This window comes from Crinia signifera, chromosome 5, assembly GCF_055691185.1.
Source record: "Crinia signifera chromosome 5, ASM5569118v1, whole genome shotgun sequence".
Classification (NCBI taxonomy): Eukaryota; Metazoa; Chordata; class Amphibia; order Anura; family Myobatrachidae; genus Crinia; species Crinia signifera.
In genome coordinates, this window is record NC_139221.1 from 14,503,134 (window position 1) to 14,516,415 (window position 13,282).

Genomic DNA, 13,282 nt, shown 5'->3' on the forward strand with positions numbered 1-13,282 from the left:
CCCTGTCGACCTAATCTATGTCAACCCAATGACCCATACCCCCATTTCAGTATCTTTTTTTTCTCTATGCCACAAATTTAGGAATGGTCTGCAGGTAATAATGAGGATAACCGGCTCCATTCTACCAGCCTGTGCCAACTGCTGCCCCCTGGCCAACACTGCCATCTTGCACTGTCAAATCTTACTTATTGGTGGGAGCTTGGCTTTGGAAAAGGAATGTCGGGGATTGTACCAACCATGGGTTCAGTATGATTTCCCGACATCCGAAATACCGACGAGCATTGGCAGGCTCTCACATACCAACATGTTCAAAATGCCGACATGGTCAAAATGCTGACACGGTCAAAAAGTCATACTGTAGGTCGACATGGACAACGTATAAGTGTAACGCATGCCTTCGCAGCTTCGGGCACACTGGTGTGTACACATGGGACGATTTGGTTGCTGAGCAATTTTGGCTTAATATCTCTCAGCAAAATACTGCTCAGTGTACTGGTCTAATATCTCTCAGCAATATATTGCTCAGTGTACTGGTCTAATATCTCTCAGCGATATACTGCTCAGTGTACTGGTCTAATATCTCTCAGCAATATATTGCTCAGTGTACTGGTCTAATATCTCTCAGCAATATATTGCTCAGTGTACTGGTCTAATATCTCTCAGCGATATACTGCTCAGTGTACTGGTCTAATATCTCTCAGCAATATACTGCTCAGTGTACTGGTCTAATATATCTCAGCAATATATTGCTCAGTGTACTGGTCTAATATCTCTCAGCAATATATTGCTCAGTGCACTGGTCTAATATCTCTCAGCGATATACTGCTCAGTGTACTGGTCTAATATCTCTCAGCGATATACTGCTCAGTGTACTGGTCTAATATCTCTCAGCAATATACTGCTCAGTGTACTGGTCTAATATCTCTCAGCAATATATTGCTCAGTGTACTGGTCTAATATCTCTCAGCGATATACTGCTCAGTGTACTGGTCTAATATCTCTCAGCAATATATTGCTCAGTGTACTGGTCTAATATCTCTCAGCAATATATTGCTCAGTGTACTGGTCTAATATCTCTCAGCGATATACTGCTCAGTGTACTGGTCTAATATCTCTCAGCAATATACTGCTCAGTGTACTGGTCTAATATATCTCAGCAATATATTGCTCAGTGTACTGGTCTAATATCTCTCAGCAATATATTGCTCAGTGCACTGGTCTAATATCTCTCAGCGATATACTGCTCAGTGTACTGGTCTAATATCTCTCAGCGATATACTGCTCAGTGTACTGGTCTAATATCTCTCAGCAATATACTGCTCAGTGTACTGGTCTAATATCTCTCAGCAATATACTGCTCAGTGTACCGGTCTAATATCGCTCAGCGATATACTGCTCAGTGTACTGGTCTAATATCTCTCAGCAATATATTGCTCAGTGTACTGGTCTAATATCTCTCAGCAATATACTGCTCAGTGTACTGGTCTATTATCTCTCAGCAATATATCGCTCAGTGCATTGGTCTAATATCTCTCAGCGATATACTGCTCAGTGTACTGGTCTAATATCTCTCAGCAATATACTGCTCAGTGTACTGGTCTAATATATCTCAGCAATATATTGCTCAGTGTACTGGTCTAATATCTCTCAGCAATATATTGCTCAGTGCACTGGTCTAATATCTCTCAGCGATATACTGCTCAGTGTACTGGTCTAATATCTCTCAGCGATATACTGCTCAGTGTACTGGTCTAATATCTCTCAGCAATATACTGCTCAGTGTACTGGTCTAATATCTCTCAGCAATATACTGCTCAGTGTACCGGTCTAATATCGCTCAGCGATATACTGCTCAGTGTACTGGTCTAATATCTCTCAGCAATATATTGCTCAGTGTACTGGTCTAATATCTCTCAGCAATATACTGCTCAGTGTACTGGTATATTATCTCTCAGCAATATATCGCTCAGTGCATTGGTCTAATATCTCTCAGCAATATACTGCTCAGTGTACATATCTCTCAGCGATATACTGCTCAGTGCACTGGTCTAATATCTCTCAGCAATATATTGCTCAGTGTACTGGTCTAATATCTCTCAGCAATATACTGCTCAGTGTACTGGTCTAATATCTCTCAGCAATATATAGCTCAGTGTACTGGTCTAATATCTCTCAGCAAAATACTGCTCAGTGTACTGGTCTAATATCTCTCAGCAATATATTGCTCAGTGTACTGGTCTAATATCTCTCAGCAATATACTGCTCAGTGTACTGGTCTAATATCTCTCAGCAATATATTTCTCAGTGTACTAGTCTAATATATCTCAGCAATATACTGCTCAGTGTACTGGTCTAATACCTCTCAGCAATAAATTGCTCAGTGTACTGGTCTAATATCTCTCAGCAATATACTGCTCAGTGTACTGGTCTAATATCTCTCAGCAATATACTGCTCAGTGTACTGGTCTAATATCTCTCAGCAATATACTGCTCAGTGTACTGGTCTAATATATCTCTGCAATATATTGCTCAGTGTACTAGTCTAATATCTCTCAGCAATATACTGCTCAGAGTACTGGTCTAATATCTCTCAGCAAGATACTGCTCAGTGTACTGGTCTAATATCTCTCAGCAATATACTGCTCAGTGTACTGGTCTAATATCTATCAGCGATATATTGCTCAGTGTACTGGTCTAATATCTCTCAGCAATATATTGCTCAGTGTACTGGTCTAACATCTCTCAGCGATATACTGCTCAGTGTACTGGTCTAATATCTCTCAGCAATATATTGCTCAGCGTACCATTTTTATCAGAAACCAGCGATTTTGCATGAAGATTGCAAGCTATTCTGTCTCATTCTGGGCAATGTACTAAGCCTTGAAAAGTGATAAAATGGAGTTATAAGCCACCAGCCAATCAGCTTCTGCCTGACATTTTTCAAACACAGTTTGTGACATGGCAGGGAGGAGGTGATTGGCTGGTGATTAACTCGCAGACAGGGCCCTCCTAACCCTGCCACCTGGGATTTATCTATAAAGCGTCCGGCACCTCTGATATGTATAAGGATGATGCTTTTACTAGCCGTGTTTTGCTAATAAAACCATTAACATTTTAAATATCGTTGATAAACACGAAAGGCTTCCTAAATACATATCCCCAGAACTGTTTTGTTCACAACTGTAAAGAGCAACATCATATGTTGGCGATATAGGCAATTATTATCAATAACAATAAACCGTGTTCCCTTGCGGGCACAGCATTTGACGTACGGACTTAGAGGACGCTGATTGATCATACAGCACTTCCCGATCCATAACCTATATGGAAATACAAAGACAGACAGCCAGGGAAAGTGGAACCAGAATGTCAGGATGCATTAACCGTCATAAATCAGATCAATGGCAGCTGTTTAAAGCCATATCCTAAAAAAAATGTCTATACAAAAAATAGTGCTGGGCAACAGCTCTATAACGGCGATTCATTGTCTACTCTGGTAACGTGGGGGGCGCACGGCAAAGTGAGAGGGTGTGCCGTGCAGGCGCAGAGTCTCTGATAGCATTACAGAGACCCTGCAGCCCTTCAAAAATGGCCGTCGCCTTAGAGAAGACATGCTAGAAGTACTCCTGCACCTCTAGCGGCTGTCTCCTTTGTGGCAGCGGCCACCTTTGGAGGGGCGCAGATACTCTACAGGTGAACCCTTACATAATTAAAAGATTTAACGCCCACTGGGCAATGAGCATGTAATCAACCCTGGCAACGAGCATGGAACCCCTGGCAATGACCATGGAACCTCTGGCAACAAGCATCTAATCCCTCCAGGCAAGTATGAAACACCTGGCAACGAGCATACAATCCCCCGTGGCAACAAGCATGTAATCCCCCCCCCCTGGCAATGCACATGGAACCCCTGGCAATGAGCATGTAACCCCCTATGGCAACGAGCATGCAATCCCCATTGGCAACAAACATGTAATCCCCCTGGCAATGAGCATGGAACCCCTGACAATGAGAGTGTAGGTAAGCGGCACTTTATGTGCCTAACAATGCGAGTCATCACAGTTAATCACAAAAATGTAATGCCATTAAAAATTTTAATCATTGACCAGCACTAATAAAAAAAATACCAAAAAAATTGACAAAAAAAATCCAGGACTGAATTTAGGCAGAAGATGAGGAAGAAACGAGGCACTGCACAGGACAAGGCACAGGCATTACACAGGACGAGGCACAGGTATTACACAGAAAGAGGCGCAGGTATTACACAGGACGAGGCACAGGCATTTCACAGGATGAGGCACAGGTATAACACAGGACGAGGCACAGGCATTTGATTACACAGGACGAGGCACAGGCATTACACAGGACGAGGCACAGGTATTACACAGGACGAGGCGCAGGTATTACACAGGACGAGGCACAGGCATTTCACAGGACGAGGCACAGGTATAACACAGGACGAGGCACAGGCATTTGATTACACAGGACGAGGCACTGGTATTACACAGGAGGCGGCGCAGGTATTACACAGGACGAGGCGCAGGTATTACACAGGACGAGGCGCAGGTATTACACAGGACGAGGCGCAGGTATTACACAGGACGAGGCGCAGGTATTACACAGGACGAGGCGCAGGCATTACACAGGACGAGGCGCAGGCATTACACAGGACGAGGCGCAGGTATTACACAGGACGAGGCGCAGGCATTACACAGGACGAGGCGCAGGCATTACACAGGACGAGGCGCAGGTATTACACAGGACGAGGCGGAGGTATTTCACAGGATGAGGCGCAGGTATTACACAGGATGGATGAGGCACAGGTATTACACAGGATGAGGCACAGGCACAGGATGATAAACAGGAACACAGAGAGCAGGATAGCACAGCCCAGAGGAAATGTGATAATCCCAAAAGACTCATCGGTGCCTCGGCAGCAGGAATACAGGAACGACCAGGAGCCAGCTGCAATTAAATCTGCACCCATAGAAATCCCTGAGCGCGCTCTTATTTTTAATTAATACAGAAATTATATATATATAGATATATATATATATATATATATATATATATATATATATATATATATATATATATATATATATCCATTAAAAGACCCAAAGTAGCAGGTAACATGAACCCAGTCATTACAGTTATTATGCTGAATGATAGAATTCCTGGCAGAAAGTCTGGATCTTGAACTCATCACTCAATGCAAACCCTGTATATAGGGGGCACATGTATAATAGGATACATATAATAGCAGTGGTCTCCCTGACTATTGTATAGACACAGAGAAGGAATGTACGGGGAAGGCAGGGATTCCTGGCATGGGGATGGCAGGGATTCATGGCATGGGGAAGGCAGTGATACCTGGCATGGGGAAGGCAGTGATACCTGGCATGGGGAAGGCAGTAATACCTGGCATGCTGTGGAGGGACCCCGGTACTTACTCAGTGCTGAGCCCGCAGCGCTGGTGCTCTGTCCAGGGTGATGGTGCTGCTGCTGGGAGCAGGCACTTGTTGTAGCTCCGGCTGCTCTGCTCTCTCTGTCTATAACAGCGAGGTGATGTGCTCAGCTGGGGAGTGGTTGTGTGCAAAGCCTGCTGGGAGTTGTAGTTTTACTGGGAAGGCTCTTGTGCTGGATGGCTGAGGATTGTCCTGTAGGGTGGAGATGCCGGGAGGGGGGAGCTGAAGTTTCATCATTGTAACATTTACCTTGTACAGCGTGTAATAATGCACAATGTACATTTATGTGACATTATATTTATGTGTATACACATATATACTGTACATACACACATGCTGTGTGTGCTTATATATATATATATATATATATATATATATATATATATATATATATATGCAAAAACAATATGTAAACGGGCTGACCACAGCGCAGGGATAATATATTCAATAAGTCTGTAGGATTTGTAGGGAAATAATTTCTCCAAAATGAAGCCACGTGATTTGCGTTAGCTTTAAAAATGTAGTCACTTTATTTGCAAAAAATGGATCAAACCATCAGACCAATCCAATAAAAATATGTATAAAAAAATCCACAAAACATCAAACGCATGAAAAAAACATCGGAAAAAAATTCGGTACTTGTTTCCTAGCACGGCCACAATCGCGGGCATCGGGTGTCATTTTTAGTGGTCTGCGACGCGACCGACGCGATGCCCCCGATTTTCCCATTGAAATGCATTGAAAAAAGTCAATATCGCGTCGGTCACGTCGTATGCGGCTAAAAAAAGCTTAAATGGTCCAGACGCGATGCCCCCGATTTCCCCATAGGGAACAATGTTAAATGCCTCAATTTAGCCGCGATGCCCCCGATTTCCCATAGGAATCAATGTTAAATGGCTCAATTTACCCAAATCATCATAGGGAACAATGGTAAATGGGCCAGAAAACCCAAAAAACACCCCTTAACAGTGAAATGTCCCCCCAAAAGTAGTTGACGCCACCCCACGATCAAAGCGAACCCGAAGCGTGGCGAGCGCAGCGAGCCCGCGAGGGGCGGTGGTACGCGTCCTCCGACCTTTTCATACCCCCACTATCCACGTCGGCGTGGAGTTGAGAATAGAATAGTGTGGCGAGCGCAGCGAGCCACCGAGCCCGAAGCGCGGCGAGCGCAGCGAGCCCCGCGAGGGGACGCGGATACCTTCACAGGTAAACGCGTCCCTTCGCGGGCTTCACAGGTATCCGCGTCCCCTCGCGGGGCTCGCTGCGCTCGCCACGCTTCGGGCTCGGTGGCTCGCTGCGCTCGCCACACTATTCTATTCTCAACTCCACGCCGACGTGGATAGTGGGGGTATGAAAAGGTTGGAAGACGCGTACCGACGCACCTCGCGGGCTCGCTGCGCTCGCCACGCTTCGGGTTTGCGTTGATCGTGGGGTGCCGTCAACTACTTTTGGGGGGACATTTCAGTGTTCAGCGGTGTATTTTGGGTTTTCTGGCCCATTTCCCATTGTTGCCTATGATGATTTGTGTTAATTGAGCCATTTAACATTGATTCCTATGTGAAATCGGGGGCATCGCGGGTAAATTGAGGTATTTAACATTGTTCCCTATTGGGAAATCGCGGGCATCGCGTCGGTACCATCGCACCAGATTTTTTAGTGCATGCGATGGCCGCGATGCCCCCGATTTTTCCTCACGATGCCCACGATCAAGATCTTTGTGGCCGTGCTAGGAAACAAGTACCAAAAATTCTTTGTAAGGAGAAAATTTACAGCTCACCGGACCTCTTGGGGGATGTGATTTTTCACCTTTTAAATCCACTGATCTTAATCAGGATTTTCCCACACTGGTACTCTTCCCTTAGGCGCCACACTGCCACTGTGGTTAGCCTTTGGGTTTTCCCTGTGCTTGTTTGGTTTTCCTGGAGGTAAGGGAAAAACAGAAGAGAGCCTGGAGCTAGGTGCACGAATCGCTGGTAACAGGTGTGCTCCCTCCTGTCAGAATCTGCCTGCGCTCGCAGTCTGGCAGGGTCGTGGCAAGGATGTTTGGTACTTGTGTATTTTGGCGGCGCCCGATTTCTGCATCGTACGATGAACGTATCGCATCGCATGCCATGTACCCGATGGCATGCGATGCGATGCGATTTTGACCCCCTATACAATGAAAAATCGTATAAGCACCCTAAAGGGTGCTTTTGAGCACCCTAATGGGTGCTTGCAATGTTAAATGCACCCCCACGCCACCCCCCCCCACTATAAACGTGAACCCGAAGTGTGGCGAGGGGCGGCGGTACGCGTCCTACGACCTTTTCATACCCCCACTATCCACGTCGGCGTGGAGTTGAGAATAGATTAGTGTGGCGAGCGCAGCGAGCCACCGACCCGAAGCGTTGCGAGCGCAGCGAGCCCCGCGAGGGGACGCGGATACCTTCACAGGTAAACGCGTCCCTTCGTGGGCTTCACAGGTATCCGCGGCCGCTCGCCACGCTTCGGGCACGGTGGCTCGCTGCGCTCGCCACACTAATCTATTCTCAACTCCACGCCGACGTGGATAGTGGGGGTATGAAAAGGTTGTAGGACGCGTACCGCCGCCGCTCGCCACGCTTCGGGTTCACGTTTATAGTGGGGGGGTGGCGTGGGGGTGCATTTAACATTGTAAGCACCCATTAGAGTGCTTAACATTGTATAAGCTTATACAATGTTTAATCGCATCGCATCGTATGGCATTGTATGCCATGTACAATGGCATACAATTTCAAAATTGTATGCCATCATACACTAACCACCGAAATCGCGTCGCATTGCATACCATCGCATGCGTTATGGTATGCGATGCGATGGGCGCCGCCAAAATACACAAGTACCGGATGTTTATATGCCACGATGCTCCACTGCTGGTATGTGCTCTCTCCCCGGCTAATGATTTTACTAAGCCGCCCGAGGTTGCAGACGTCTCCCTCGGCACTCCTCCCCTGTGTCTGGTGGCTGTCTCCTCTCAGAACTCCGGTCTCCAGCTGCTCACCAACGCGTTTCTACCGTAATCGGTCTTTCTCAAGGTGCCTTTATCCAGACTGTTAAAAGGTTCAATGGTGTGTTATTAATATTTCAGAGTAGCAAACGAATGTTCCCAATGCGTTTCATCCCTACATGGGACTTCATCAGGGGTTCGCTATAAACATATAAAAAGCACATTTCAGAAAAACATTTTCAACAATATTATACACATTAATTTAAAAATGCTGTACTTAGGACTTTACTTTGTTACACATACATATTACAAAGTAAAGTCCTAAGTACAGCATTTTTAAATGTATGTGTATAATATTTTTGAAAATGTTTTTCTGAAATGTGCTCTTTATATGTTTATAGTGAACCCCTGATGAAGTCCCATGTAGGGACGGAACACGTTGGGAACATTCGTTTGCTACTCTGAAATATTAATAACAAACCATTGAACCTTTTAACAGTCTTGATAAACCACCTGTATTGTGTGGAATAAGAGACTTTTATAATAAATAAATATGATTTTTGGACTTTATTTTGCTTGTTTTATAATTCACTACAAGGCTATGTTGATCTAATTACTAAGGTCAACAAAATTACTAAGGTCAACATCTTACAATTGCTATCCATATATATATATATATATGGTACTTATGTATTATCTGGACTCCCATGTTAAATGCACCCCATTTTTCATACCCCTACTATCCAACTATGCATGGAGTTGATTTTATATAGTGTGGCGAGCGCAGCGAGCCACCGTGCCCGAAGCGTGGTGAGCGCAGCGAGCCCCGCGAGGGGACACGGTCTCATAAGAAAAACGGGAGTCCAGATATTACATAAGTACCATATATATATATATATATATATATATATATATATATATATATAGATCAAAAAGAAAAGACTGGCACTCCGGGGTCTTCAATAAAAGTGCTGTATTTGGTGGCAACAAGCGTCCAACGTTTCGGGGGTTGTCCCCCTTTGTCAAGGTGCGTGGTGATAACAAGCCTTGTTATCACCACGCACCTTGACAAAGGGGGACAACCACCGAAACGTTGGACGCTTGTTGCCACCAAATACAGCACTTTTATTGAAGACCCCGGAGTGCCAGTCTTTTCTTTTTGATCTACTCGTTTTCATAGGCGGGCACCAGGGCAGTTGGACGTTTGCGGTGAGTGCCGGGCCGCACCCAAACTATATATATATATATATATATATTTCTTATATATGTGGCTACATGTGTCAATCATCCGGACACTGTGTCCGTAACGCTGGGCGGGGTCACACACCCCCTCCCAGCTGACACATGTAGCCAAATAGCCATACAGCACGACGTCATGGAAAGAAGTGCGTCAGGACCAATTAGCCAACGGCAGCAGGCCGGGGGGCGTGTCCGGCAGGGGGGCATGGCAGGCGCGGGCAGTGCACACTCCGGCAGCGCCTACTCCAGGGCGCGGACCAATGTCGGCCTGGGGGCAGGGTGCCATATGCCCCCCCGGCACGCTTACCCAGTCCCTGTCTGCGGCCCGCGCTGGACCTCCTGCGCTGGCCGCGGCTTCCAGAAGCAGAACACGGCCGCGGCTACAGGAAAATGGCTGCCGGCCCCCTGCACTGAGGACATGTACTCAGTGCAGGAGGCCGGCGGCCATTTTCCTGTATCCGCGTCCGTGTTCTAGAAGCCACGGCCAGCGCAGGAGGGCTGGAGGAGGTCCAGCGCGGACCACAGACAGGGACTGGGTAAGCGCTCTCCCCCCCTCCACGCTCCCCCCAGCAATATCTAGCACTGTGGGGGCATATCTCTCCCCAGCAATATCTGCCACTGTGGGGGCATATCTGGCACTCCACGCTCCCCCCAGCAATATCTATCACTGTGGGGGCATATCTCCCCCCCTCCCCCCACTCCCTGGCACTGTGGGGGCATATGTGTCTGGCACTGTGGGGGAATATGTGTCTCTGGCACTGTGGGGGAATATCTGGCACTGTGGGGGAATATGTGTCTGCCACTGTGGGGGCATATCTGGCACTGTGGGGGCATATGTGTTTCTGGCACTGTGGGGGCATGTGTCTGGCACTGTGAGGGGCATATGTGTCTCTGGCACTGCGGGGGCATGTGTCTGGCACTGTGGGGGCATATGTGTCTCTGGCACTGTGGGGGCATATCTGGCACTGTGGAGGCATATGTGTATTTGGCACTGTGGGGGCATATCTGGCACTGTGGGGGCATATGTGTATCTGGCACTGTGGGGGCATATGTGTCTGGCACTGTGGGGGCATATGTGTCTCTGGCACTGTGGGGGCATATGTGTCTCTGGCACTGTGGGGGCATATGTGTCTCTGGCACTGTGGGGGCATATGTGTCTCTGGCACTGTGGGGGCATATCTGGCACTGTGGAGGCATATGTGTATTTGGCACGGTGGCTGAATATCTGGCACTGTGGCGGAATATCTGGCACTGTGGGGGCATATCTGCCACTGTGGGGGCATATCTGCCACTGTGGGGCCATATGTGTATTTGGCTCTGTGACGGAATATCTGGCACTGTGGGGGCATATCTGGCACTGTGGACAACACATTGTGTGGTGTAATGTGCATCATGGTATGGGGCGTAATGGGCATTACGGTGTGGGCAGCATTAAGTAATTGCCATCACAGTATGAGGTGTAATGGGCATCAAGGTGTGCGGCACAATGTGTCATTAGCATCACAGTGTGCTCTCATTTTAATGGGGCGTAGCCCCCTACGACGGTGTGAAGAGCGCCCGTAGGGCGCGATGAATCACCTAGTATATATTTACTACCGTCGGTACATAGACAATGTTTTTTTGATTTGGCTAGGGAGTGAGAGTGACCTGAGGGATATGCTTTTTTGTTTGAATGGCCTGGAGACACCGATCCGCTTCACCTTTGTGAAATTAATTTTCTTGATGTAACCCTCTTTAAGGATGGGTGTGGCCTAGGGTCCAGACTTTATCGCAAGGACACGGACAGAAATTCTCTTCTCCACGCAACGAGCCACCATCCTCCCCATTTGAAAGAGAACCTAAGGAACAATACAGCTATTGTGACAATGGAGGAACAAATTGGAGAGATGTACTCCAGATTCAAGCAACGTGGCTACTCAGATACCACCCTCTCTAGATGCCTCACCAAGGCAAGGTCCAAAAATTCAGCAGAACAGCTAGTGCCTACTACAGCTGATAAGAAACCAAGAATGATTTATGCTAATACATTTGATAAAGGGGCACATACTAGGAAGCAAAAACTTGCTAAATATTGGCCAATTATTGCCACTGACCCGGCGTTCACTGGGGTTAGTAAAACACCTCCTATGTGTGCATACAGACGAGGAAGCAACCTCAAGGATCTGTTAATGAGACCTCTCTGCCAACCAAAAACTGACACAGGCTCCTGGTTTCCTCGCCCTAAAAACGGTTGTTTTAGGTGCAGTGATTGCACTACCTGCAGGTCCATGATGACAGGGCCAGCTTTTGCCCACCCACACAGTGGGAAAAAGATTACCATCAGACATCGGCTCCACTGCAGATTGGATTATGTAATCTATATCCTAATTTGCCCATGCGGGCTATATTATGTGGGCCTGACCAAGCGTGATTTTCGAGAGAGGATGGCTAATCATAGGACCACGATCAGGGCGGCGATTGTCGCAAAAACCTCGGACAAACCTGTCGCTAAACATTTTGCAAAAATGGGCCACAGTGTGGCCAGCCTTCGATGCATGTTGATAGATCATATCCCGAAACCCGTGAGAGGTGGTGATAGGGATACCTTGCTTAAGAAGCGTGAAGCCAAATGGATCTTTGAATTGGGCACGATTGCCCCTAAAGGCCTAAATGAGGCAAATCCACTGTCCATCTTTTTGCGTTAATAACCTCTGATGCCCTTTTCCCGTTTTTTAATTTTTATGGTTATGTTTCCAGTTGCCTTGGTTTGGATTTTTGTTTTTTTGAAGTTGGATTTGGTGTCTCCAGGTCATTCTTTATGTATTTTTTATGTATTTTTTATGTATTGTTTATGTTTGTTGATTTATTTATTTAATATTTCTTGGTGTCACTACGCCTGGTGTTTATGATACGCTTGTCTCACAGCTATAGGATTGTGAGATGATATCCACGGAAGTGATATGTATTCCTTATTACCCCCTTGGGGTATTTTGTTTATAAATTTCCTAATAATAATTTTTTATATAAAAACAAAAATATAAAAATATTTAAATAATATAAAATAACAAAAAACAGCATACTATTGCACATTCTGTGTGTATATATATTCTTTTGGATTTCATATTGATTTTTATGTCTTTTGGTGTTGTTGTTCCTTGTGTCAACAAGTGGTGACGCATGGATAATTTTCTTTGATGTTTATTTATTTATATTTTGTTTACCTTTATATTTTTTCTTTATATATTTTTTCTTTGTACTCTGCCAGTACTAGTGAGGCCACCCGGGCTGGTTTATGTATACCACAACATCCTACACATTATTTAAACATCCTTTGCTCCCCGCTGATCGGTGCCTTTTAGATTCCAAGCTGCGCTGTCATGACAACATAGATTGTGTGTATACTACAGCGATGTGCGCTGTGTATGGCACGCGGAAGCTCCCCATAGCTAGTACCGGTGGAACGCTAGTTCCACTTCCGGTCTAGCGCAGCTGACATTGAGAGCTGTGACACGCGGAAGTTCCCCGCGATACGAGCGGGTGGAACGCAGATTCTATTTCCGGTCTACCGGGACTGGAGCGTTTAGCGCTAAACAACGCTTCTATTGTCTTATGCTGCTAGTTGTTCTATCCT

At 46.2% G+C, this 13,282-nt stretch overlaps 1 protein-coding gene across 1 annotated transcript in view; it reads right to left on the reverse strand.

Moving 5' to 3' along the window:
- TMEM74 (transmembrane protein 74) overlaps nt 1-5,588 on the reverse strand; it is a 39,985-nt gene extending 34,397 nt beyond the window's left edge. Inside the window, exon 1 of the mRNA XM_083186699.1 lies at nt 5,454-5,588. The gene's annotated coding sequence lies outside the window, so the exon portion shown is untranslated. The remainder of the gene's footprint in view (nt 1-5,453) is intronic.
- Nucleotides 5,589-13,282: the final 7,694 nt, after the last annotated feature.